The sequence below is a fragment of the Zonotrichia albicollis genome, chromosome 11 (assembly GCF_047830755.1).
Source record: "Zonotrichia albicollis isolate bZonAlb1 chromosome 11, bZonAlb1.hap1, whole genome shotgun sequence".
NCBI lineage: Eukaryota > Metazoa > Chordata > Aves > Passeriformes > Passerellidae > Zonotrichia > Zonotrichia albicollis.
Genome location: NC_133829.1, coordinates 11007509 through 11033792, shown reverse-complemented (window position 1 = coordinate 11033792; position 26284 = coordinate 11007509). Strand labels below are relative to the sequence as shown.

General features: G+C 38.4%; 1 protein-coding gene across 4 annotated transcripts in view; it reads left to right on the top strand.

The window, feature by feature from the left end:
- The window catches only part of SEMA6D (semaphorin 6D), a 244535-nt gene that overhangs the window by 90075 nt on the left and 128176 nt on the right, over positions 1-26284 (top strand). For all 4 annotated transcript variants that reach the window (XM_074549336.1, XM_074549337.1, XM_074549335.1 and 1 more), the window contains one exon: positions 25868-25948. The gene's annotated coding sequence lies outside the window, so the exon portion shown is untranslated. The remainder of the gene's footprint in view (positions 1-25867; positions 25949-26284) is intronic.

The window sequence follows — 26284 nt, the reverse complement described above, 5'->3', positions numbered from 1 at the left end:
CAGGCACCGGGTGGAGCTGCCTCTGGGGCAGGTGGCACCCTGCTCCTGGCCAACAGACTTTGGGTACAGCCCTGTGTGTCTGGACAAAGGCACATGTTCATCTTTACTCTTACTTAGGAGCCAAACTTCTGATGTGTAATGTTGAACCTGTTCTTTGTATCTTAGTATCATTATGTGACTAATTTGGCCCCACAAGTCAGATTCAGGACAAGGAGGTCCTGAAATTCTTAGGCTAGTAAATTCCCTGATTATGGTACACCTGCACTTTTCTGGCCTTCCACTGAATTAGGTTGCTCTTGGTTTCATTCTTATCTATTGGAAGTTACCTATATACAAAATTTCAACTTTTAAATATTTTGCCTTTTTGTATTGTGGCAGAACATCTAACAGATGTCATTTCTTCTTCATAGCAGTGTGGAAACAAACATATGCCATCATTTCCTAGCAAAGGAACATTAGTATATTTATAAATGTGTGGTATTAGATGGAGTGGTTTTGTTTTAGCAAAAGCACACTTCAGTTTTGCCTTAAACTCTTATCTGACTTTAAAGCCTGAATTTACCCATCATTCAAGTCATCATGGAAGAGACTTTACCTGGGATTTGAGTCCTTTGGGCTTTATAAAAATAGGATTATAGAACATCTGGCTGCACAGTAGGAATATTTCACTCTGAACTACAAAAAATAAAACTACAAAAGATAAAGAGAAAAACATTCCTGGAAAGAAATTAACCTTTTCTTTATGTTTCTTGTATCCATCATACACTAGCCTCTTACAGATGGAAGGCAAGGAGACAACGAAAGAAAAATGGAGAGAATTAAAGAGCCACATCATATCATTAATACTTTGGCAGTTTTGACAGCCATGAGCAGCAATGAAAAACACTGCTGTTTCAAAGCCTGAAATAAATTGGGAGCTTGGTAGCTTCTCCAAGTCAGGCCCTCAGTTCAAATTCACAGAAAGTAAACATTCCACACTCTTACTTGGTGATGATATACTTAAGAGCAGAAAATTAAAAAGATAAAAGGTGTTATGAAATAATACATGGAGAATGGATTTTTTAAGTCTGTAACTTCTATGAACCAAGAGGTTTTAAATTAAAATTATATATATATATATTATTTTTTTTAAACAAAAAGCCTGACTTTCAGGGATCATTTGTTCACATCTTAAGTAATTTTTTGTGTCTCAGTTAAAAACCCAAAGGGAGCATATCCTGGGGCTGAACAAATGTTTTTACTCTTTTATTTCTGTCTTTTGGTAATCATAAGGTATCTCAAAAAATCTGAGGTTTGCTGTATTTTCATTAACATCATGTCAGTACAAGAGTAACTTGTTGTGACAGTCATTGCTTGCATAAAATAATAGCTATTGTTTGGGATTTTAATTAAATATTAATTATGTGGCAATGGGGCCATCAAAGTAATTTAAAAAATAATTTCTTAATCCCAAGATAAAAAGCAATAGCTAGGTATATTAGTTATTAAAAAAATTTATCTAGATAATGTATTTTATAACTAAAAAAGTATTTGTACCTCGGAGTTGCATTGCCTTGTATCTAATCAAGAAAAACAAACTTGCAAATGAGATATAGTTGAGATAATGTAGCCAAAGGATATGATATAACAAATCCATTAAGTGTGCCATGATTTAAATAATTAATTTATTTTTTTTAAAATGGGCAATTCAGTTTAGGAAAAAAAAAAATCCAACCAAACCCCCAAACCTTGAAGTACCCTTTGTACTCATATCTCTACAAAGCTGACCTTCACAGCCCAGGCTAAAAAGGTGTTGCATTGAGAGCAATGCAGGCATTGGCTCCTTGGTACATTTTCCTTGCCTTTTGGGATGGCATTCACCAGGTTTAACTGGTACATGTGTTTAAATTCCCATTCTTTGCTTTGCTTGCGTGCAGGCCACTGGTTGTGCTATTTCCACTGTTGATTTTCAAGCCACTTCTGCTGCTCGTGTAGCAAAGAGAGTGGAATGCTGTAACTCACTCTGAATATACAAGGCAGCTCCTCTTCTTGTGGAAGTCAGCATTTCCCATGTTAAGGCATGGAAAAAGTGCAGTATTAGACATGCATTTGCTTTGGGTTTGCTGGAGCTCCAGAGGCTGTGATCAATTATTACTTCTGTTTTTAAAGCAGATTCCTCTGGAATCAGGTCCTCTCTGCATTTGTGCCTGTGCAGTGCTGGCTGCCTCAATGTCTGCTTGGGGTGAAAGGACATAGAAGCTCTCTGCAGGCATTTGTGTCGTGTTCTCCAGTGCCTTCCCTTTTGTAAGCAGGATCTGAAGCTGGGATCTGTCACTTTCCCATGTCAGTGTTTCACCGTCTTCAGGGGAGGAGGAATGTGTTTCCCAGTTTTGTGTTGACAGCAGTAATATACATCAAACAGTTCAATTCAATAAGTGCAAGCAGTCCTGTGCCTTTGTCTTATGGCCAGTGACGAGTGTTTGGCTCATTACCACTTCCATTTAACAAAACAAGAACTATTACTTCCAGAAACAGGAATCTTGGGAAGCTTGATATCCAGCTTTCCTGCACTTATGTGTTTGCTGTGCACCTGCAACTGCTTGGGCATCCTTCAGTGTAATGGCAAAGAATCTCAGCAGAACCGGTGTTCCTCTTTGCAGAGTGATTCTACAGTGGTATGAAGACATAAGCAAAATGCCTCGATTGTTTTAAGCAAGCCACCATTATTCCTAGAATAGATAGGATCTTCTGACATGATAAGGAATTTTATATAATTTCTTTAAAATTTTTTGATATCTTTCTAATATATTAAAGATTTGCTAAGAAAAGACTGAATAATTTGCAAAGGTGTAGTACCTTCTCAGCAAATTTCTTTGCCTTATGTTTTAATTTTCCATGATGGTTCACCCACACTACTTAAAGAGCAAATCAAAAACTGCTGTTGTGATTTTAAATTCTTTTCAATTGCAGTTGGAAAGGTAGATTTTTCTTTAATACTAAAAGATGGCAATTATCTTGAAATGAGGTTCAGACTGCATCTTGCTGATGATTACAAGAGATCACACTGCATTTTAATGTGAGCATAAAGTAAGCATATTAGAACATTTTTTTTCACTTATGTCTTGAACATACTAAATCTTTGGGTATTTTTAAGATGGGCAGTTTACATTTTTAAGGTTTTTTCTTATTAGAGGCAGTAGAAGTCTTAAATATTTGTTGTACACATTGACCTGGATATGTGTGAGATGCATATCACACCAGAAGGGTTTGTGATGCATCAATACAGTGGTGAAACAAAAATACTGGAGTATTTATTTTCTACAATGAATATCATTATAGTCTTACCTGTTCTAATACCAAGGATTTGTCTGCCAGGGAGGGCTCTGTGGAACTGGTGAGGGCACAGCCATTTCCCAGCTGAATGCTTTTGTACCTGCTGAGCTCTGCTGTGTGTGAAGGGCTTTTACTGTATACAGGGATTGCCATCCAGGTTGGTAATTTACAGTGCATGAAAAAATTATTCATTACCCACTAGCTATTAGCTACTTAATAAAGCCATGCTTAGGAATGTTTTTAGGTATTTATATTACAGCAGCTCACAGAAGTATCCAATTACCCAGATAACTGTGTAAGATTGTAATACAATACAGCCCTTACTCATAACCTTATAGAAGGTAAATGATTTGTAAATATAGGCAGGACACAAAGGCACCATACGAGTTGTTCACAGGTATATTGGAAGCATATGAAGTGTCCAGTAAAAGGCTTTTGGGTTCCTGTAATACAGGAATGCAGTGCTGTGGGCTGGCTGCTCTTTGCACTCAATACTGACAACACAGCCTTGGCTTGTGTTGTGTGCCCACAGTTCTTTCCAGGGCCTTGTGAAAGCATCTGTCTGCATTTCTGTCTCTCCTTCTACCCTCATGACCTATGAGCTAATGGGCCAATTGTGGGGGCAAGAAGCAAAAGTGGAGCATTTTGGGATAAGTTAGTTCTTCCGATGGGTAAAATAGGTACTCTGTGACACAAAGTGGAAAGCTATGGAAGGAATTCAAAGGACAGCTCTCTGTTTCCTAAGTTTCATGTCCTGACTTATGGGAGGGATCAGTCAGCACTTGCACCTTACCAGGCAACTAAAAGCTGAAGACAGACATCTGCAGAAAACCAGATTGCCCTAGCTGAAATGCTCAAAACTTCTCTTCATTATTAAGCAAACTCTGTGTGTGTATTATGGACTTCTTATTTCAGCCACAGCCTTAGGTAGTAGCTGAAAGGAACCTGGGCAAAGGTGTATTTCAGATGATACAGGTCCAACTCTCCCTTTTCCTGGAAAAGTGACCAGGGCACAAGTTGTACCATAATGTTCCATGTAAGGAGAAATGGAAGTTTCATCCTGTGGAGTTCATGAGAACTCCCAGAAGAGAAACATGGAACCATGTAGCATGCAACAAAGAGGAAAAGGGTATACGGACTTACCTTAAAAAATTACTTGAAATCCGGGTAATCCACCCGAAGTGACCTGTTCTGCAGCCTGTGTTTTAAAGAATATATAGCCTTCTAGAGCAGAGCCACTGATTCTTGTTCCTGCAGAGGGGAAAGATTCCAGTGATGAGGATATATTAAACATTGCTTAGTTCTGTGCTGGGACAAACTCTCACTACCATGCTGAAATGCACTACAGTCAAATGAACATTTTCCAGGAAAGTATCTGTCACATAATTTCGAGACCTATAAATTGGAACTTCTCTGTAAAATAACCAAGGAGTCTCTTAATGCCCAACTTGTGTTCCTGCATTCATTTTTTCCAGTTTCTGTATTAATCTAGTTAAGTGAATATCCCAAAGAACTATTTTGCTCACTAACAGAATATTAATAGGAAAAATGTATGTGACTAAGCAGGTAATAAAAGCATAGACTCTAGAGAAGCTTCTTCCAGACAACAATCTAAATTATCATTAATACCTCCACCATTTCTGTTTTAAGCATTTTTCAGGAAAGGCTTCATCATCATATAATTGTGTTCAAATTATTTATTTTTATCTTCTGCTTTTATTTGCAATTAAATTCTAAAGAGAACAGACGTTACTGTTCAAGGGCTGAGTGCTAATCCTGTACTTTAAAGGTCTTTTTTTCCTTGGCAATTGAGTAAGCTCAGCCAGACATAGGATGCTGCAAAATTTCCAGAGCATCCACTCTGTGCCATAGTTTTTATATAACTCTGATTTTATGGGTTTTGAACTTAAAAATTAGGTGGTTTACATCAAAGAAATTGCACAATTCAGGGCCATACAGAATGCTAGAAAGAACCTGCTGCAAAAAAATACATGTTGCAATACTGATACCACAAGTTTGCTAAATACTGGGAAAAGATGTGTTTATATGTCAGGTAGATATGTCGGTCCCTTACTCCCTATGTAGTGTTCTTTCTAATCTCTTAATCAAAACTTTTCATTGTCATAGCAGTGCAGCATTTCCAGCCTGGCTGGAATAGGCATCACATCATGGTGTGTGTGTCTTCCACAGCCAGGTCAGAATCAATTTATGATTATATTACTTCAGCCTTCTCTTTTGTCTCCTGTAGAGGCACTCAGCTGTTATATCTGTGGCCATCCATAATTACATAGGCTGTTGTTTCTAGTTCAGTTAAGTATCATTAACAGGTATTCAGGAAGTGCCTAAAAAGAAGATCCAATCTTTCCTGCAGCCTCTCTTTGGTTACAGATTTTCATCTGACATGGACCTGAGTGAAAAATTTTGAGCGTAAATAAGTGACTGCTAAGAAAGAATTTTTGTGATCCTTCTGTTTCTACCCAACTTAGATCTGCTATATTTAGAAGCATTCTGTGGTATTTGTGTCTGTCTGTTTCTTGAGGCTTTGGCTCTGCAGGGAGTTACTCAATAACAACAATTTCTGAGTGCTGATTGCAATCTAAACATTTTGGTTAACTTAGGACATCTCTGCAAGAGTGGTATTAGGCTATAGGGATCGTTTAGGGAAGAGGAGGAGACAGTGGTACCATCTTTTATTCTCTGCAGAAGAAAAAGGGTAGCCTTGTAGTTTAGGAGACAGAAATTTTTCAGAACATCAGGACTCCAGCAGCTAATTCTATGACTGTTTAAATGTTTTGTACAAAAAGCAAGTGCCTTTCAGAGGACAGCTGGAGGGGGAAAACTTCATTTCTCTCTGTTTTCCTAACATGATGTTTCAGCTTGTCTCTAGATCTGTCTAGGAAAGAAGGGATTTTTCAGGTGGGTTTTCTCCATCGAGTGTGATTGATGTGAGCACCAGCTTAGAAAAATAATCGATCCAGTATTATGAAAGGCACCTCAGCTGTCATGGGAGGCTAAAAAACCTGGCTTGAGAAGTCCCACTCTGGCCCATAAGCAGGGCAAAGCCATTTTGCACCATTGCCGGAGCTGTGTGTTCCGTTCTCTGGACTGACCCATCCTGGACCAATCCCAGTACAAATGGAACACTCTGCAGGCTGCGTTGTTGCTCCAAGCTTGCTTTTGCTCCTCAAAGTGCAGGCAGTCAGGCCTGCTGGCTGCCTGTGGGACCCTGAGAGCTGATGGCATGATCACAGCTCGGGGCTGTGCTGACCTTCTGCTGTGCCTGCCCAGCCCAGCTGCAGGGCAGCGCTCTGTTTAGAAGGGGCGCGTGAGAGTATTCGTGTTGAAAGTCAGCCGATGTCTCTCCTTGTGGCAAATATTTATTGTTAGTAACGTTGCCAATATTTATTATGGATATTTTAGTTTAATTCATGAACATAACTGTAAGTTGCTAATGTAGAAATGTAAGCTGATAAAGCCCTCAGATGAATGTGTTTAGGTTGCAAGCAAACTTTTTTTTCATTCTGAGGAGGTGAGAGATGCACAAATCCTATTGTTTCAGAAGTGATGCCAGATCCCCAGATAATGTCTGCCCGCGAGAAATGTGAGATACATCTGAGCAGGATAACAACAAAGTGCAGCAGAGATAAAGATTTGACGTTGTTTGAAAGGGATATCCAGTAACATTTTCTAAAAGACTAGATAACATTAGCTTCAAGCCAAACACAAATGATAGCAATCTTTTTTAAAAGAGGTGACCATATGTTTAACAGCTGATCAATTTGCTACAATACAAAGAACTAGTAGGAGGAAATTAGGAAAAGTAGAGGAGCTTTGTTGGCTAATCCATGTTCTTTTTGCACGCCTTTCTAATTCAGATCTCCATTTTATATTACTCTTTATTTCCAATTTTTTGCTCCTTACTGCACTGTTACCTTTATTTCAATATCATTAATTCATTTTGATCTTGAGCACAGTTGGTAGCAAACTGCTGTCTCTCTGTTACAAATTGATTTGTCCTTTAAAAAAGGGAGACAGACAGAAATGTCAGACTTGTTTCACAACGGGAATGTTGAATGTAAGACTTGGCTCCAATACAGTGTCCACCCAGTGGTTCTATGAATAAGTGTTTATAGATTGTACTGAGCCTTCTAGCCAACTCCTAGCGTCTCCTATAATTGCTACTGTAGGAAACAAAAATGTTCATCTGAAAAACCAAACTCTTCATTTAAGCTGTGCAAAACTATTATTCTGCTTTATGTGTAGTTTTCTAAAGGACTATAAAACTTGCATGTTTAAAGAATACAGAAATACAAGATTAACTCACCACAGATTTATTTTTTTTTCAGCTTCAGTGATGGTTGACACTATGGCTCTGGTTTACTTGACTTCTTTTAGGACCTTTCAGGTTTTTATCACTTTCATGGGGGGGCGAAAGAAGTAGTTAGTGTACTGATCTTGGTGTTTAGTGAGTGTTGGTCCTACTCAAAAACCTTCTATCATTGTGTCTACATGCATTTTTTCCATTGTATTTCCTGTTGTTTAGAAATGTGGACAAGATTAGTTCAGAAGAAATGGAAAAAAATAATCTGAGAAAAATCCTCACTATATTGATAGAAGTAATGATTTGCAGCAGGCAAAGTAGCCAGGAACAGCTATAAAAGGTCTCTCTAAAGGGCAGTAGAAGAATGTGCAGAAGTACACACTTGTGTCTGGCATATGGGATCATGCAAATCATGACTTAGGGGGTTTTTGTTGTTATTTGCATTAAGCAAATTCCCATATAGCGTTAGCTTGATTGATATTGGTCATTGCTCTTTGAGTGTATTAATATGGGCCATATGCTAAATCTACCACTAGCTGAAGGTCATAATCTCTAAGTAAAACAATTGCTAAACGGTACAGTGACAGGAGTAATTAAAAACTCTGAGATGCGTGTTGTAGAAACTGACATTGTTCTACAGTGCCACTCTGCTTTTTAAATAAGATGGGTCCTATATAAACACACAAAAAGCTATACAGTAAAAAAAAGAGGGAAAATAAAGAAAAATTGTATACCACCTGCTGATGTGTGAATTGGATAGCATTGCAGGAAATGACATGTGTTAAATTACTCTGATGATACAAGGAAGAAAAGTTAGAAAGTAAAAGATTTATTTCAAAACACTGAATTAGAACATAGCATGTGTTCAATGTGAAACACCAAAGCTGAATTCAGTATAGTATTGGCCACTATCACTTACAGTTCGAACAAATGCAATGGCTCTATGATTTAGGCATGAAGTAATAGAACATATTGCTATAATGTGTGCAAAGAATTAAAGATTATACTTTATTATATTTATATTCCTTGTCTGAAAGCCTTTCAGCCTCAAAGCCCATTTGTATAGGAGCATGTGTGCAATAATGTGTGTGCTTGTGCATGGAAATACAATCAGAGATTTCAAAAGCTCCATGGACAATGCACTTGTGGCTTTATATGCAAGTGTCATACATTTTTGTACTGCTTATACACAGGAAGGTAATTTTTTAACTTTACCCTTTGTATGTGCTATTCAGCAAAAAATGGCAGGAAAATTCTAGAAGCAAATGTACTCATTTGTGTAATGCGATTCCCTCTATATTTATGATCCTTTGAGACATATTGCTGTGTATCCAAAATGTCAAACTGCTATTTTATATTAGAAATATTAATCGCAAATCTTGGCAGTTTGCAATATCACATCACTAAAGGAGGCAGCCTTGGTCATAGGAAAATGTCTTTCCAAAAGGCTGTTTTGCTAAGTATTTGTCAATGTGAAATTTTAGAGGATGTGGGGGTGGTGGGATGACACAGGACAAAAACAGAAGTTTAAATCTGGATTTGCTCAGGAAGAATGCATTTAGTGTCCAAAAAGTTCCAAGTGCTCTTTCAAGAATGAGCAAAGATCTGGCTTTAAAGGCTGCTCTAACTCAGGTCTGAACTGTCAGCTGGAACTGATAAGAAATTAATAGCAAACCTTTTAATAATGGAAAAAAAAATAGCAATCTATATAAAGAATTCATGAAAGAGAAAATTGAAATGGAAAGGTAGAGTTATCTGGAGAAAAGATATAGTTGACATGGCTACAAAAATGGGTCAATTAGGAAAAGGTTACATCCTAGCTGTAGTTTGGCCTGTTAGTTAACAGGAGTTGCACGATCACCAATAAAGCTTTAAGAATGCAGTGTACTTTTGCTATTTATTTTCTGTCTTTGGAAGTATGCAGGACAATGGGCTCATTACATTAAGAAAACAAATAGTTTGAAGTCATTTAGTAACCAATGAAAATATTAACCATAATTTAGGTCTAAATAATTTATATAGTATCCACGGTTCTGCTGTTTGAATCCTCTGTCTAGTTCAGAAGCCCAAATTTATGTGCTGTGACAAATCAAGAAAGGTGCTGAAAAGAGAGATAAGATGGTTGTAGTGTTTCCTCTCCACAAGAAAGACTCTTAATTCTGTGTAGTTATCTCATCCAGGAAACAAAATCATAACAAGAATCATCAGTTGGAAACTGAAACAATAAATTCAAATGAGAAATCAAACGGAAGATGAACAGTGGTGCTGATTAACCTTGAACAAACCTAAGGGAGTGCAGAGGTTTTCCAGTTCTTGGCAGCTCTGGTCTGGACTAGGTGCCTTTTTGGGAAGTCACATACGAGATTTTAAGCTCAATACTGGAGCAAGTAATGACCTGTGGTATACAAGGTCTTATAAATGCCTCTGACTTAAAATATTGCAGTTTATTAATCTTGGAGAGGGGGAAAGGAAGTTGAAAATCTGTTTTGGTCCCTGAAAGACAATAGGCAAAAGCCAAGATGTTTCTCTGCTGAAGGAGGCAGCAGGTGAGGCTGGCACAGGGGCCATGCCCAGCTGGCACTACAAGGACAGTAAGCAGCTGGCTTTTCAAGGGGTGTTCTTCAGAAGCTTTTCTCTCAGTGGCTGTTCCTCAGGGCTGTCCTGCTCTCCTCTGGCTGTGGCTCAGAGCACACTGAGAGCGCTGCTGCTCTTGTGCGTAGTCAGAGTTGTGGAAGACTTTAAAGCAAACATCTGCCAGCTACACATCATTTCCTGTGGTTGTCCTAGCCATGAATTTTTTACATTGCTCTGCCTTCCCTCATGCACATTGCTCTGATCATGCTGTTTCCTTCCCCTCTTATTCACTGGTCCCGGTTAGCTTTAATGTAGAGACCAGCTTGCACCGCTGATCACTGAGTCTTTTTTTTTTCCCTCCTAAACTGTATGGAGAGATTAGGTCAGGTTGCTCCTCTTGTGCTGACTAGTTGTGCTCAGTATGTGACATTCCTCTGCAGTTGTCCTGATTATGCCACGTCCTACTTCATTCCTTAGATTCTGCAGAGCCAGATTTGCAGTAGTCTCCTCTTCCTCTGCCTTGTTTCATTCAGACAAGCAGATGTGCCCATCTTCCAAAGGGTGAGTAGTGACATATCTAGAGCAGTAGTAATGGGGCTTTTTACTGCTGTCAGCAGCTCGGATCATCCAACACTCTTGTGCTGTGCACCCAGCAATGAGAAAATGGGGAAACCACAGAAATACAGCTGTGTTCCAAGTAACTCTTGTTTACCACTGTGTATAAACATGCATGGCTTTTCTATTTAGATATGCTGTCTCTCTCTGTCTCCCAAGTCTTCTGGTGGTTTCTACAGCAGATGACAGGAAGGAACTTTATGCTAAGCAACTTAAACTAATTTTTTTGTTCAAATGCAAACATGAATTTTTATGTTCAAACACAAACATGAAATGATCCAAAATGATGATTATTTGTAACAAATCAATATATACAAATATATTTTTGCAGGGTTTTATTTTGGTTGGGGTTTTTTTGTTGTTTTTCTTTTTTTAAACTCCAAATTAAATTTTTTGAGGCATTTGCACTAAAAGGTTTGGAAACAAAAAGTAATCTCTGACTGGATTCTAATTCTTCTGATAAAGTGGCAGAGATACTCTCCATCCCACTGAGCTCAATGACTTCATGCTTAACCCACAAAATAAAACTAAAATATGGGCTAAGAGTCTGGGAAATTGTGTTTACAGAGACTCTGGGAAAAAGTCTGGGATGGGTAGGAGGAGGAGAGTTTGGTTTAGTTTGGTTTTTTCCTTCTCCTTGGGGGCTTGTATTTTGGAAGGAAAGGTGGATGGAGAGAATGGTGTTGTGAGGAACGCGTAGCCCTCTGCAGTATTGTACTCAGAGCATCAGGGAATGTAAAGGCTGCTCAATAAACAGAAGAATTTGGGAAACACCTAAAGAAATAAACAACTGAGCAGCAGGTATACCAAAACAATAACAGTGCTGTCCCTGAGAGATGGAAAAGCAAATTGTAATTTTGACACCACAAAAAGTAATGAAATACTGATTCAGAAACAGGTGGGGCTTTGTGGCTGGTTGGGGTTTTGTGGGGTGAGGAGAGGAGGCGATGGAATGGTGGTACAGAAAATATTGGACATTTGTGAATCATTCACAGGTTAATGTGAGCCCACCCATTTTTCTGATGACTTGAAAAAGCTGTTGCATGTGGAGGCTTTTTTTGAGAAGGTTACAAAGCTCTTGCATCAAACAAAATGTCCATATTTCCTTTTGTAACTGGCAGAACACATGGGGTCCTGCATGACAATGCTCAGCTCAGGAGGGGGCCTCTGCATCTTAATATTCTTTAGTACAGTAATGATCCAGTCTGAAATAACTCGTGTTTAGCAATTCTGATTTAATTTACAACTCAGCTAGAATATAATTATTTTCTGATTATACTTAGAATTTTGTGATAAAAGATTGGTTTTGAAGTTTATAGGAAGAGGAAATACTCAAAACCTTTTGTAGTCTACATTTATTTCTAGAAAACTGATTTTTCTGCTAATACAGAGCAGATGATGATTTTTATTTACATTAATGTCAGAATTTATTTCAAGCTGAAGGTAGGTAAGAGCTAATTACAAATTTTAAACCCTAATGCCCACACAAGAGTTTTGTTAATTTGTACTGATGACTGAAAGATTTTCAAATTAGCTAGTAAATATTATTAGAAACAACGCAAAATTATCATAAAAGGTCAGTGCTTTCATTGCCAAAGACTGCATAGGATTTGGATATTTATTATGAAGCCAATGTATGAGCAAACATAGAAAATAAAGACTTATGAGACATCAGTTTAGCACTATGTTGCTGCTTCAAGCAGTTTTTATATTCCTGTACCTCTACTAGGTCATTTTTCAGATGTTTTTTTCTCTCGTGTAGTTGCCAGCAATGTCTCTGAGGGGAATCATGCAGGAAATGTGGAAAACCAAGGATGCCTCCTGTGTGTTGGCAGCTCCCACCTCTCTCCTTGTCCAGGCTTTTTACTGCCTGTGTCAGGACTCCAAAAGGTCCTCTGCTCTACCATGGAACTTCTCTCTCTTAATCACCATTAATTTCATATATTTAATATAAAGCATCATTTTTCCCTCTGTAAATCTCATTAGATCTTTGAAAGTATTATCAAGGCCACAAGCCTTGTCCTTTCAAAGCAACTGTACAAATTCAAAGCAGATGCTGTACCTATCTCTGGTTCTTGGGAGAAACCCTCATGTATCCCTGACTAGCACATCTCTCTGCTACTTAAGTGGCATCAGACAAACTATTACAACTCCACCACTGGTTTCTCAGGAGTCAAAGGTACCAGAACAGGCCTATTATAAAAAACCTGCATCTGGTCTAGCATACTGTGCATCGGTACATCTCAGAAATCTCCATTAGAGGAGGGAAGAACAGATGATTTTCAGAGTCAGACCCTTCTGTTCATTGTCCAAGGCATCTTCCTCATCCTCTGATTGTACTCCCATGTCTCCATCCCAAATCATTCATGGGAATGTGTGATGCAGTATTAGGAACTGTTGCTGTAGCTCCTGCTCTGAAGCAGTAACCAGTGCTGGCACAAATTCTAGAGATAGCAAAGACTCTTACAAAATTAATTTATCACCATAATCATGTTCCTCATGTTATCCTGCAGAAATCAGATGTTGATAAATATATTTCCTCCTCAAAAATCTGATTTCAGGCTGCTCTTTTGGCTTAGCTGTGCCTCTGGTGCCAGGGGTACAAGTCCTGTGCCAGCAAGTTCATCTACTGACCCAGGAACTGGTGATGCTTCCACAGAATTGTGCATCCTGCCCGTCTCATGACTGTCACAGCTCTTTTGGGGACATCCAGTACACAAAGAGCAGCAAGCTTCCTGTTGTACTTACAAGTGAACTGGTTTTGACAGCTATCACTGATCAAAAAAAAGGATGGAGGAGTACTATAATGTAGCTCTACATTTTTTTCCTTCTTTAAATGGGTGCAGTTTCTGTATTTGCTGACAGAACCACAGTGTGCAGAACAAGAGGCAGCTGCATCACTCACCAGGAGCTTGTTCACCTCAGTGCCTCCAGCATGGCAAGGCTGTCTCACCTGCAAGGGCTTGAGAGATGGTGAAACTCTAAAGCTGTTGTTAGGTTTGGTGGAGAGGCGCTGCTTTGAAAGTAACCTTTTTACCTTTATGCATTTCAAAATAGCAACACTAGAATATGTGTGTGAACACTTACTCCAGAATTAGGGCCCAATTTATGTATAATAACTTGTAATTTCTGCAGGAGGTTTTGGCCACATGGATGTAGCTTGAGGGCTTGTCATGGTAAAGCCTTTTTTTGAGCAGGGAAGAGAACACAGTGGTCTGAGGAGGTGCTTCTTGTGCAGCAGGATCTGTGTTAGCTTGAGGCACAGGTCTGCCTTGGTTTGGGTCACTGCAGGAATTGTAATTTTGGCCCTGCAGGGGCTGAGGGGCAGAGTGGGGTGTAGGGACCCTGTGAGGGGAGTGCGGGCCTGCCCCGGTTCCCACCATGGGGCACAGCCCAGGCCCTCAGAGAGGCTGCTGCAGCCTCTGAGTAATGTGTGCAAGAGGAAACAGAGCCCCACAGGTGGTATGAGGGGAAAAGTGTGAGGAACAGCCCTGGCAGCACCCAACAGAGAGAAACAGGTGTGAGAAAGGTATTTTAGTCTTTGTTTCTCACCGTCAAACCCTTCTAATTAGCAATAAAGTAATTTTCCCTGTGTCAAGTCTGCTGTGCCTTTGATGGCAGTTGCTGAGTGATCTCCCTGGCGTTACCTCACACCATGAGCTTTTCAGTCTCATTTCCCCCCTGCCCTGTTGAGGGAGGAGTGAGGGGGTGGCACTGGCTGACTGGTGACCAGCTGGGTCACTCACCACAGCTACCTTGACACAGGGCTCTAAAACATTTTGATGTTGCATCAAAATATGTCCGTGGTTTCTGCTCACAGCACAAAGAGTGTTGGGGGTTTATGACTTCATTCAAAGCAGCACAAATGGAAAATGAGGGCAGCTGAGAAGGCCTTGTGCTACAGAGCAGCCCCGCTGCTCACAGGGGCTGTCTCCAGGCTGGAGCAGAGAGCACGGAGCAGGATCTGTCACAGGCCTGGGAGAATTATTGGGTTTGTGGCTGGGGCTGCTCTGAGGGCTTGAAGCACGGAGTGTGTGAGAGCAGAACATTCAGACAAGTGTTAAAGGCAGAGCTTGCCTTTGTCTGAAGGTTTGAAATGGAGTCAGGGACTCCCATAGATAAAAGCAAAAGCTTTTGCATCTGACAAGCCACACTTAGGTGCACTAACAACTTATCTTTGTGAATTGGTGCTGAGGGAGGCTTGTGAGATGTGATAATGGTTTCCTCCAACCCTTTTCCCTTCTTGGCCCAGCTGAGTGCGTTGGTCACCCTCCAGTCAATACCTTGTAGCAGAAACTGAGAGGTGACTTTAATCACAAGGATGAAATTCACCCTTGTGCAACACCAAGTGGAATTTAAGACCTTTCTTCACAGAGCTGAGCTTAAACCTGGAGGAATAACAACTTCACAGATGATGCCAAACTTCTTTGATTTTTTTTTTCAGACCATAGAGTTTTTCTAGGGAAATGACATGGTTAGAGATGGAAGAATGAAAGCGGCAACCTATCAGCATGGCTACTACATAAGAAAATAGTTAATAATGTTGCTATTTTTGTTAATATTTACATGAAATACAACTTCCTGATGACTCAATAAAGTATCCCCATAGCTAATTAATAAATATTTTGAAGATTATTACAGTGTTGTCACTTACATGTTTCTAACAGCTCCCTAGGGATAGGACAGCTAGTTAGATCAGCAGATCTTCCTCAATTAGGCCCCAATTTCACATCAGTATTAGAGCTTTTGTGTTGTAGATATTAAATATTAATTTTGATCTATGTAAGAGGTGAATGCCTAGTTTTTGTGTGCTTCCTGTTGATTTGCATGGAAAAACTGTAGGGGTTAGAGAGAAATCTTGCAGAAGTACTTATGTGTGCCATTCAGACAAGCATCTCAAATGTCCTAATTTGTTTTCTTGTTAGAGAAACTTCATTAAAATTTGAGTATAAAACTTTGAATAATATAAAAAAGTTGATTTATTATGTCTTTACATGTTTTAGTGAAATTAATTTCAGAAAATATTATCACCTACCTTTGAATATGTTACTCTTCTAAAATAATGTTAATTTTCAAAAAAGAAGTGAGTAGTAAGATACATGGTGTTAGAAGTTGTTAGATGTTAGAAGTACCTTTTGTTTTTTCCTGTTCTTCCATTTGAAATGGTTGAATTAGATTAACAATATCTCTCAAAGGGTACTTAATCTAATCAGGAAAGGGTTTCAGTCCTCCCAAAAGGACCTGATAGGGTTGTCCCGTCTGCCGTGTATTATTTGCATTAGCAAAGAGAGCTTCTAGTACTACTTAATGAGAAAGCATAATGGAATCACATATATTAATGGTCAAAGCCTGAGTAAGAGCTCATTTCCTGCACAGATGTTTTTATTAAATGTATGTGGAAAATGCACCAGGCAGTACCACTTCCAGCATTAACAGGTTCACATGCACTTGTCTTGTAGTAAAGGCAAAATCCTCAGACCCGTGGCATCCGTAGCCTACAGCTTGTACCAGTTTCATTAAAAGCTGGATCAGATCTCCTGGTATATCATAAATCATAGTCTTCCACTTGGTTACAGCAACATGAGTTTTAATAGGTTTCTCTAACTAAAACAAGCTGCCAAGCCATACCCAATCCAATTTACTACTGAATGCACTGCTCCTCCTTAGAGTTTCTAATGGGTAATTTAAGAAAAAGGGAGTTGTATTTGTAACTCTTAATTTGCTTTGTTTCAGCTTCTAGCAACTAGATCTTATTATCCTTTTCTTCTTGGTATTAAAGCACCTCTTTGTAACAAGTATTTTCTCAGTTATGGTCACCAATCTTCTTTTGCATACAGTTAATAGATAAAGCTCTTGGAATAGAGGAGGCCTGAAAACATTTCTCTTTTCTTTTGCGATTCTCGATAAGTTAGGGTTTCTTAACAATTCATTGATTTCTTGTCTTAAAGGGGAAAAAAAAAATCTAATTCTTTAATATATGTGAGTGCCCCTGTGCAGAAAGTACTCTGATGACAAATATAGTTGTGAGGTTTGTCCAAAACCATACTGCTGCTCTCACTTTATGATTTGCAGTAGCTGCCAAGATTTCCTTTTCAGTTCATCCTTCAGCCCTTCAGGGATGAAGGCTGGGTGAAATAGGGCACACCTTTTTTTCCCCTCTAGCTTTGTTTCCTAGTCCAACATGTGACACTTCATTTTCACTGCCTTGCAAATGCCACATGCATCTGTTTCTTTGTGTAGCAAATCTTAAGATTTACATAAGTAAATAGCTTTCAGCACTCTTGAAGCCACAACAATGTACAAACATGTTTGAAATTGTTGAAATAAAATTATATTTGACTGCCTACTGTGAATAAAGATTTAAGAGACTGAAAATTTTATTAATGATTTCAGTATAACATCTTCATACTGAGATGATTAGGCTGACAGGTTAACACTGTGTGCTGACGTTTTGGGGCCTTGTTTTTGGTATGAGCTTCTCCTGGTAGAGTTTGAACCACAATGCAGTGCCTTCATTCATATGCAAAAATGGTGAAGAGCCAAGGTGTGCTCTGAGCAGGAAATTGTGAGATATCCCAGACTCCTCCAATAGTTTATTTTCATAAAGGGATTATTAAGGACACCTGATTCTTACTGAAAGCTTGTTGTGGTTTTATTTGGCAGTGTAAATACATCTTCATACTTGTACATGGGGAAAAATATTCTAGAAACTATACATGTAAAAATACAATATCACTACCATTAAAGTTTTCTTACTGGGGAAATATTCACTGCTAATCTGATGATGGCACGTGTCCATTTTCCTCCTGCCTTTCCAGTATCTATCTGCTGTTACTTTTATCTGACACAATTAATTTAAGAGATGAACCCTTTAATGGTGCTCAGAAGGCACCTGTCACATATGGGACGCCACAAGGTGTAACATAGTGATGATAATCAGTCCCAGAACTGAACTGATGTGATAGTAAATGTGAAGCCTCTAGATTTCCACTTCCTCTGAAACCTGTCAGTTATCTTTAAATAGAAGAGCTGGACTGTAAAAAGAACATAAAAAGAGCTTCATGTAATAGCTGAAAAATGGAAATAAATGCCTGGCTATTTAAAAGTATAGGTGCCTGTCTTCCAAATTATTTCCAAGATATGAAAAAAAAAAATAAAACCTGTTTACAAATCCACTTTATCTAGACTCTAATTTAGACTCATGGTTCTTTATCATTGGCATATGTATGTAAACACATGCAAATATGACCAGCAATTATGATTTTGCTGGTAATTTTTTTCGGTTATTATTTGATTATACATAGTCCTTTACTTAAGCACTTTGTACAAATAAGATCTTTGGAAAAAAAATGGAATGGTTTCAAAAGGAATAAATATTGTTTTGCGAGTTCAGCCTTTAACATAATGTGCAAACCATTGGATTAAAAGCAGTGGATATCACAGGTCAACTGCACTCACTAATCACTGCCTCAGCAAAAGAGATTGACTTTGTTGCTAGCTGGTTGCAGTAAGAATAGTAAATCACTTCATAGTCTTTCTATTTATTCAGTTCACAGCTTGATCACCGCTGTTTCACCTTTCCTCTGAAAAGCAGTAATGCTCTCTGCTTTGTCCAGGAAATAGAAATTGTTCATGGAGTCTCCTCACTATTTGTTTTAAGTGAATGAGCAATGCAGCTTATGCCCACTGGTTCCTGAAATGAAGCACTGTCATAGCATGAATATTTCTGTTGAAAATTGGGAGGAGAGATTTTTGCTTGGATTTTTCTAGACAGCCTCTGACAGACAATTGTGCTGCTTTATGCATTACAGTTTCTGTATTTTGTTATCTGTGAAGACTGCCATAATATAGCTTTGCAGGTAGAGCTGCAGGCAGGCATCTTCTGAAGGATGAGCCTCCTGGGATACTGATTGCATTACCATGCTAAACAAAATTGCTGTAACAAAAACGTTTAGCCAGATCCATCTAGGAAAGGGTAACGTTCATTCAAATGCATCTTCAAAGGGAATCTTCTGAAATGGACAAACTACCTAAATATGCCTTTGAAGTAACTATATATGCAGATGTTAGATGAAAAATAAGTGTTCGTTGACATACTGTTTCAAGCTGTAGAGTTATATTTTTATTAAGAATGAAAGTGATGTGTTAAATACTTACACCAATGTGTCTTTGTGCCAAAGCACATGTCTTTATGTTTAGAGCTAGATTTGGAAAGATAGATTTGGAGAAAAAAATTGGGTCTATAGCAAAGAACTGCTGTGCTGAGGCTGTGGGACTGAGTGTTGCTGACGAAGGTACATGGAGATGTGGGCATATCCTTCTTGGAGCAAATACCCCTCTCCACTGGCTTCACTGGTTTGGGCAAATGTCTTCAAAGTAAAAGGTTACATCAAATATGAGCTACAGACAGGTCTGCAACAACAAGTGGTAGTAGTAGATAGTGTGTCCTTCTGTAGCAAATCACTAGATAAAAATAAGTTTCAATTGCTGCTTTGGTGGTGGGTGTTTCTTCTCTAACTGTTAACCTAATAAGTTGTAGTTATAATTCAATGTGATTATCAACAGGTGGTTATGTGATCTGACTGCCTTGTGAAGAGGGAGAAATGGTTTCAGTTCAGAAGTATTCTAGTTCACAAAATGGGGTATGGAAGATGCTGAATCTTTGCCTGAGTACATATTTCACATCCTGTTAACAGTAAAACATGCTGCTATTAAACTATGAAATCAAAGAGCAAAATTGCCCTTTGTAAATTGGCAAATCAAGTGGCAAGATTGCCACTGATTTGTAATTCAGTGGCAAGAAAAATGAAAGTACAAAAAAATATTATTAATTTAGGCTAGAGTTTCCCAAGCTATGTCACACATGCAATTGCATTTAAATGAGTATGTTCTACACATGCAATTAGGTTGGTTGGGGTGCAGCTAATGAAATACAAGCATTGCTTTTCACATATCCTCATGAGCATTCAGCCCTTAATATATTATTGTGCTTAAGGCATGGTCTTCAAATATGGGAGTGATGTTATTGTCTATTAGTCTCAGACATTTGAGAGCATGATATTGCCATAAGATAAAGAGATCTTAAATCAGACATAATAAAAGAAAAGCTTTTTGATTAACTATTATTTTAAATTCTAAATTGTAGCATATCACTGTTACAAAATAAGTAAGTAATAGTAATTCATTAATCTGTCATGTGTCATTATTTTGGAGGGTTTGTGCTTTTTGATAAAATGTACCTTTTCAGGAATTTTTCTTTGTAAAGAGGTTTCTCTGCCTTGATATTTTAGTGTATTTCCATCATCCTGACTGCTTGGCTGGGAGTCGCATTAAATTCATGCATTTGGTGGTGAGAAGTTGTGAAGTTTGCATCCTTTTGGAACAGAGGCTAGGTAGCAATAGCAGTGAAACAAGCTGTGTTATGGTAGAAAGGGACGATTTTTGTAGAACTGGGGACAGTTACATTTTGGAAAAGACTACTGCTATTAAACTGGAAGGGAATACAGCTTCCAGTAGGTCCAAGTGTGCCTGACCTGGGGTGTCAGCTCCTTCATGCTGACTGAGACAATGTAACAGAACATGGGCATTCACCACATGCATCAGTAACAGATGAACCAAATGCAGGAATCAAATTATGTGGCAATGAGTAAACATTTATATATGTCTTTATGGAGATAGAGAGATAGATATGCTTATAATGAAATGGTTTTTAAGAATTATGTGGGGCACATTGTGCTATAATGCATATTCAGAGCAGGATTCCTACAGTTTCTTGGGGATCATGAATAACTCCAGCCTAATTAAAGCATGCCCAAGGAGAAAGAACTCTCCTTGCAGGACAGACCTGCATGTTCCTCTGTTCTGTGGTCCTGGGCTTCTCTCCTGCAGGATGTAGGAGTGCTGAGGCAGAAAAGGGCTGTTGTGTGAAACCCCTCACCCATGTTCTGTCTTTATGGGGGACTCCAGATATTCTTGCTTAAAGTCTGTCTCTGAAAGCCACTCCCTTTTCCTTGGGGCAGTGATAACCACAGCCAGCAACTGCAGGGAAATGAGGCACTCAGTACTCTTTGGATGGGAGGGAAAACTAATCCATAAAATGTTTCCATGACAGTGGTTTTCTATCTCTCTTCCAGACCCTCAGAATATTAGTTCAGTAATACTTATTATTCACTTCTACTTCTTCATTTCTCCAACTAATGTGCATTAAAAATGTTCACTTATCCACCTGGGCTCAATGGAGCTTTATATACCATATGTACTTCTGTTAAAGGCTGAACCTATTTTTATATTACTTCAGGTTTTCAATTAACCTTGCTTCCACATATTTCACAGCATTAAAGCAGTTTAGTGTTAAACAGAACTCACATCTCTTCACACCTCCTCTCCTTCCCTCATAAAACATTAAAATGCAGCTTTTCTATACTGTATGAAACCTTGTGACAGCTGAGTTACGTAACCAGTTTGATATTGGATTGACATTATTTTGAGGCAATAGCTCCAGTAGTGGTTTTCCAGTGTTTCATTGCACTGTTAGATGCACTAGCAGATGTTGCTACACTAAGCTGCATTTCTTCTTAGTGAAGCATGAACATCATTTCAAGGTGGATAGATGCAGCTTTTTGATATATGCATATACATCTAAAGAATTAAAAAATTATTATTACTATTTTGGAGAATTCTGTTAAATTCCATGTGTTTACATGGAAATAGGTAAAGAGTAGATTCACAGAGGAGAGGAAAAATGGTGGAAAATCTCATTCTTAATTGTTATATTTGGTGCTACTGGATTTTTTTCTGTTGTGTCGTGAAAATAGTTTGCACAGAGTAATGATGTGTAAATTAATGAGTATTTTATGATAATCTATTCAGTCAAGTTAAAGGGTAAAATTAAGCATTGGGTTCCTACAGAATTTCTAGGGCATTACCAGTTTAAGCATTAGTTTATCTTTCTTATCTCTAAAGTTTTGAAAGTGTCAATGTTTGCTTGAGAATAATGTTCCTCTTGCTTTTTGTCTTTCTCTTTGTTGTACTGGATACTGTCTGTGACTGGTTGTCAGCAAGCTGGAGTCATGACTACCATCACAGATCCTTCTCATTTACAATATATATTTCATTTTTAGGGAATCATCAATTATGTCCTCTCAGCTGATTGTTTCCCTCTAAACATGCATTTGGATGTCACTTGAGGATGTCTTAAAAAGCTTTAATGGTCAAAAATTTAAGTGAAAAAGCTTTCACTTAAATTTTTGACCATTTTTCTCATTGTCACTCCTTTAGTCTCAACTTCTGACTTTGTCAAAACAGTGTAAAATTTCATCTGAATCCTTAATATGAAAATGTCTTCATTAAAAAAAATATCTATTTTCAATGCCTTACAGTAGTTTACTTTCACTAAGCTTTCTGGACCATTAGAAACACTATTATCCACAAGTTCTCTTTGCTTCCCAGGACTATAAATTTGCCTCAGAGAAATCATAGCATTAGCTTTCTCAGACATTGTACCAGCCATTTGTCTGACAATATTCTGAGGGGCTCACTGCTGCTTCTGCTCAAAACTCTGTGCTGAAAACCATCTGCATTGCCAGAAATGAGATATGCATCTTTCTAGCTTAGAATGGACTTGACCATGAAAAGAATGGAAATTTTAACCCAGATCACCAACTCTTCATGTCCTCACTCTGAAATATGTCCCATGAATATAAAATATTTCACATGTTTTTCCTCAAAGTACAAACCATGGTATTTTTCTGAAATAAAAAGCATAGTGGAACAAATATGCCTGTATCTTTCAGCCAGTTCAGGTGTCATGTCTGAATATAAACCAGGTATTCAGAGACCTTTTTGAAGTCATTTTTGAAGTGCTGGATCTTCATGGTATATTAAATTTATCCACTTGTCAAGTTCTTATCAAGTTCTATTCACCTGTGACAGGCACATGAGAGTTTTAAATAAAGACCCACTTACTACGTGGTCTAGCAAGGGTGGAACATGACCAGCAACTTATTGTCTCTCCTCCCTTAGTCTCCTTGCCCAAAAGCAAGTTCTTGAACTGATTGGTTTAACTTCTGCCTTCTCTCTGAATCTCTCAAAGCCACCAAGGCCACTGTTCCTATAGATATTTTCAGCAGAGAAACTTTGTGACCAATCGAACTCCCTCCATTGCAGAGATACTCTTTTTTCTCAGTTTTTTCCGTTGCTACCTACTGTAATTGAAATCTTCACCACAGCCCTAATCTCCTCTTCAGCACCTTTGAGTCCTTCTTCAAAGCCTCTTCTCCCACTACAATTTCTTTTTCTGAGAAGGATCTTGACAATTTTTTCCCTGTGAGAACTGATAAACAAATGATCTTCATAACTGCTCCCTTCACTGGCTGCTCTGTGTCTGAAGCAGTCCTCTGGCCTGTCACAAGTTATAGAGTTTTCTGCTGCTGTCCTCTGCTCACCCTCTTTATGCTTTTCCCTGTCTGATCCCTTTTATCCTTCAATCTGTCACTCTCTTCTTTCCCTTTTGTTACAAATGTTCAAGCTTGCCTTAGCCTTTCCCTTATTCAAAATATCCCAGTGTTTACCCAACCTGTTCTTCTGAGAGGCTCTCGTCCCTGAATGCATGGAGGATGATACAGTCATTTCCATCTAATTCCCACTCTTTGTAGTCAATGGGAAGTGCTCAAAGCAGTCTGTAGTAACTTTCTCCAGTCTAATCAGAGTGGGTACTCCACCTCTGACCCTGTGAATCAATCAGCTGTTTTAACTTCAATAATCATACTGCAATGCTCTCCTCCTTTGGCTTCCATAGCACTCCTCTCTCCTCCATGTGCTCCTTAGTGAATTTGCCTTCTCACATCTCCAGTTGTGGAGGTTACAGGGAAGCCAAAGATTACCTTACACAACTCAAATAATGATGTTAGAAAAGTCATTTTCTTAGTTTCTTCTCTTTTTTTGGCTGTATTGTTTACTGACCATTATTCTCAGGTGACTCTCCCTTTTTTTCAGCAGCTCATTTGTCCTTTCTCCACTCGGTGTCAATTTCCTCCTCAACTCTTGTTTTCAAGGCAGCACCTTTGTGCTTTCTCTGGAACACTTCAGATGCTTCTGCTAAGCTGATTCTTCAAATTTCTCCTCAAAATGTGCCTTTACCAGGTTCCCTGGAGAAATTCCTGCCTGTCGTAATGGCTGTTCTCTTCTTTTTTTCCCCCTCTTACTTCATACTGACCTATTGCCTTTTGTCCTCAGTTCACCGTACAAATTCTGAGGAGTGTTTCCACTGTGCATTTAGCAAGGACTGATGCTGTGGAGTCCTGCTCCATGGGTAGAGCTCAGAGGTGCTGTGGAGGGAGCAGTAAAGGCCAGGAGCAGTTGAAGTCATGGCTATATCCCTGCAGAAGGGCCTGGCACATTATTCTAACAGTTAATATTTTTGGCAGAAATACAGATATGGGAACTATGTCCACATCCAGATGTGCATACAGAGAGCTGCCAAAACAGAGTAATATGTATGTAACGTGTGCTGTTTTCATATGTATGAAGAGGTGCAACTCCTTACCTTGAAAGAAGTGAAATGCTGAATAAACTCTAGGATCAGCAGCTATGGTTCTGGGGTGCTTAACCAGCTAAGTCATTCCCTCCAGCACCCTTTTGTTGTAATCTCCCTCCAAAGATATTAAAAATGCAGAAACCTTGGCCAGGTTGTGGTTGATCTAATTTATAAAACATTTTCTGGATATTAAAAGCTAGGGCAATGCACTTTTAGCTTTTAAATTCTGTTAAATATACTGTAAACTCCCTGAAAGAATCTTTCATTGAAGATTATTGTATGAAGATTTGAAGATTAAAGTGTCTAGATTAAAGATTAATGTGAAGTGCACTGGGATATTGTTTGATGTATAAGGAGCTATATAGTATATTTATACACTTTTCAAAACTGCCTGGGGGAATTAGACACCCAGTTCCCTACATGTCTTTGAAAAGCTCACTCTAAGGAATTTGTTGTTACAAGTGAAAATGGTAATATTTTCATTGGTATCTTGAGTCAAAGAGGAAAGGAGAGATGTGGACATTCTGTGTATTCATCTAGGGCTTGATGTCGTCTTCTTACAGTTTTTTTCTTGTTTTGAATTTGTTCTGTCATTATAGAGACAACTTGGATTTGAGTGTTACAAGATCATAAAACTGGTCTGACCCAAGAACATTGCACCACCTGCCTACTTCTTGTTATCAATCCCGTGTCTTCTTTGCTCTCACTTCGGGATAGTTTTCATGTTCTCCTAAACAGAAGTCATTTAAACCGTGTATAAAATAACCATACAAACATTAACTAAGCAAATGTATACATGTACATATCTGTATTTACAGTAACATATGCAAATTTATGCAAAAATAATTATGTTACGCATGTATTTTTTTAAATAATTCTTTTGCTGGAGTTTTTCGACAAAAAAATTGACAGAGAGAAACAGAAATACTTTAATTAAAGAAACCTTCCACATATGGTAGAAATTACAAGTTTTCTTGTTCCTGAAGTGCTGCAATACAAATAAGCTGTTAAATGCCAACTCTGAATGTTATTTTTCAGATGTTAAGAGAGATAGTCCTGTACTAAAACTATTAGGAGGCAAATTTATTTGAACTTCAAAACCCCTTTGATCTGAAAGGAAAATGAACTGCATATGAGTTGTACGCTTCGTTAATTTAGGGTTGGCCAATTTTGTGCATTTTTGTTTGTTTGCTTTTTTCTGGGAGGCGTCCTTCTATTGAGGTTTTATTAAAACTAATACTGCAATATGGTGTTATTTCTTTTTCTGGTAAAATATGTTGGATTGCTTTCATGAAAGGACAGTTTTTCTACAGAAAGTACCCTCTGAGAATCAGTATTTAGGTTCACATTGAAAAGCCAATGTGCAGGTGTGTTGCATTCAGAGCTATTGTAGTGGTCTTATCATTAAACCTGCAGTAGGCATTTATGAAATAAGGCTTTCATGGGTACTGGCTAAGTGTGATTAAAAATAATCATCTGTCTGATGAATATTTTCCTCTGACTTTTGGCAGGGTAACGCATCTGAAGTTGTGCCAGAGTTTACAGGAACACTGATGCCAGCAATTTAAGGATCTTCACATTCGGTCTCAGTGGTAAGTTCTAAAGATGCCATAGAATTTCATGTTAGAATTTTATTCCTATGGAATATTCTATTCCATGTTAGAATATTACTGGTGTCTGTCAGGTTATATTACAACTGAATCTGTGTGAAAAATGAAGCACTTCCCCTTGACCAATAAAACAATAGAGAGATAACAAGAACATATATTGATCTGTGAGAGATTGAGCTCAGGAGCTCAGAACACAAGTTCTGAGAAATTTTCCTCAGACTAAAATCAAAAGGGCTTTTTTTTATTGTCCTCTCTACTAATGTAACTGCTCTCAGAAGGTTTGACATTGTATTTCAGAGAATGTAACCATTGGGCAGA